Here is a 2,360-nt window from a genome sequence, read left to right as displayed (position 1 = left end):
CATGCTTGCACCTTTTTAATAGGGTACTTTTCAGTATTGAACACTGGAGTGTATTTTCCTACAGAAGGAGACACTTAACTTCCCTCAGCATTAATAGCAGATATGCCCACACATTGAGTGGGGAATTTCTCTCTGTCTCTTTGCACAGTGCTTTAAAAAGAACTTTGAAGAAATTGAGAAAAAACAGAGAGCAGTATATTAATTTTAAGGAGATGAAAGCAGTACGTGTCATTCCTAAATTTCATGGAAAATGTACTGTTAGTAACAAAGATGAGTAGAAAATTTCAAAATAATTTTGAGTAGCATTAAAATCAGTCTTCCCTGATTTTCTGTTTTCCTCTTCTTTTCAAAGCACATACATTAAACTCATTTTATGTTTATAATGTATATAATGGTTCTAGACAACATAAGAAGGACACTGGGATTCTTCCTATTTCAACGTATAAAGTGGCAAGCCAATTTATGCAGCTTAAACCATTGCTAAAGAAGATGTATCAAAAATTGCCTGTGATCATTACAAATAACAGCCTGAAATGTTCACAAGAAGCTGTTTGCTTATCATATTTTCATTAAAACATCTTTTCACCTGCTTTGCTTTTCCCATGCCTGTAACCTGCATTGTAATCAGTCTTATTAACTGAGAACATAAATATGATTTATTATGGTCTGATAATGGAAGCTGCATGGACCAAGAGAAGGGATATATTGTCCTTTGATAAAATGGCTCTTTTCTCTCAAATAGAGCTCTATCATGAGAGCATGCAGAATGTAGTGAGTGATTATTTCCTGAGGGTGAATGATGGCAGAACCCTACAGAAAATCTTCTTGTTGGCCATGACAGCCTTCGAGTGTCCCCAAATCTCACGGAGTTTGACAACCTGCAGACACTTTTGATGAACTGTATTCTTCTGTCAGAGACAGCCTGTCTGGGAGGAGAAAAGGGAACCTTTATCGTCTGATCTGCTATTATTGTCTTGATCTTTTATAAGCAATCTCTAATGCACATGAATATAATATCCTTTCACACAAGTGCCAAACATAATAGAAATGTAGTTAAAGGACCCTTTTCCCGGTTATGTAAATGTCCTAATACCATAATTAGAAAAGATGGTTTGTGAATGATAGCAGTAAGGAAAGGGTAATCAAAATGTTTTAACATTCTCTCTCTGTTTTAAAGACAAAAATCTGTGATAAATAGCATTTATGGTAGATATAGGGAACCAGCTTGTGCTAAAGCTTTTACCTACAGAAGAATAGTTTTGAGTGTAAAACTGGTGTTATATTTTCATAACATAAGAAATGGCAGCTGGTCTTAAGCCAGGAATGATTACTGGCAGATATGACTTAAAGAAAATGAGTATTCCACTCAAAATCCCTCCATGGCTGTTATAGAAAGAACAAAGCGTTATTATTAAGTAGTGTATTTGGACAAAAGGGTGTTCAAGACCAACTAAAGTTCGCCAACAAATCTCTCTTTCATCTATGTCCAGAAGAACAAGCATAACAATTTTTTTTTTTCAATTAACAGCTGTACACATTAGCAAAACACCCATCTTTCTCAGCTTAAGCAGTCTGGCTTATTTATCACAAAAAACGAAATGTTTTTGGGGAAGGTTTCCAAGTTGCCCAGCAAAAGCAAGATACTTGATTTTTCATTAACCTTTTGACATCTGGAGCTGGGATGTCCCAATATTAACTACTAATGGTCTTTTCCATTACCAGTTGGTGTTGAGAGAAGTCCCATTTGTCAGAGTCAAAAGGTTAATCAGCAATTTCACACCGGTATGTGGTCAGAGTTCACATGTTACTGCCTGAACAGGAGGAAGGCAAAAATAAAGTCATTAGCAGAAAACTACATCCCAACATTACTAAATCCCTCTTGCATTTTTTTGTTAGAAAATATTTCATTATCTATTTACTAAATAATCTGACTTTTTAGAGGACTTCTTTAGAGGATAAAACTTTGCTGAGAAGTCCAGGTCCAAATATGTGGCCAACTTGTTTGGTTTACTCCGCTTTTTGCAAGAGAAAAAGAAAACTGAAAACCACTTGCCCACTGTGTGCTTAGCCCAGGCCAGTGTGAGGGAAAAGTTTTCCAGGTCTGTTACCCATGGAGCTTTTAAAAAAACCCACCCAGCTGGGGCTAATTTAGCCTGAGAGTTCTCTCCTGTCTCCTGGAGGTGAAGACACCTGGATGCCCATTCATTCAGGGTGAATTTCATAGTGCAGATGCCCTATCATGGATGAAATCCATCCAATACCAAAAACCTGAGTGTAGATTTTTCCCTCCAGCCCCCTTCTGTCTTGATTGTAGAAAGTAAGTCATCAGCGGCATTCCCTTAACAAATATGGACAGCAGT

General features: G+C 36.9%; 1 long non-coding RNA gene across 1 annotated transcript; it reads right to left on the bottom strand.

Moving 5' to 3' along the window:
- Positions 1-633: 633 nt before the first annotated feature.
- On the bottom strand, positions 634-1,932 carry LOC119155251. The gene is made up of 2 exons (XR_005106653.1): positions 1,720-1,932; positions 634-926 (listed from the first exon to the last, which is right to left on the bottom strand). It is a non-coding gene; the product is annotated as an uncharacterized LOC119155251 (long non-coding RNA).
- Between the last annotated feature and the right edge of the window lie 428 nt (positions 1,933-2,360).

Source organism: Falco rusticolus, chromosome 11 (assembly GCF_015220075.1).
Source record: "Falco rusticolus isolate bFalRus1 chromosome 11, bFalRus1.pri, whole genome shotgun sequence".
Classification (NCBI taxonomy): Eukaryota; Metazoa; Chordata; class Aves; order Falconiformes; family Falconidae; genus Falco; species Falco rusticolus.
This window is presented reverse-complemented; position numbering and strand designations above follow the sequence as displayed.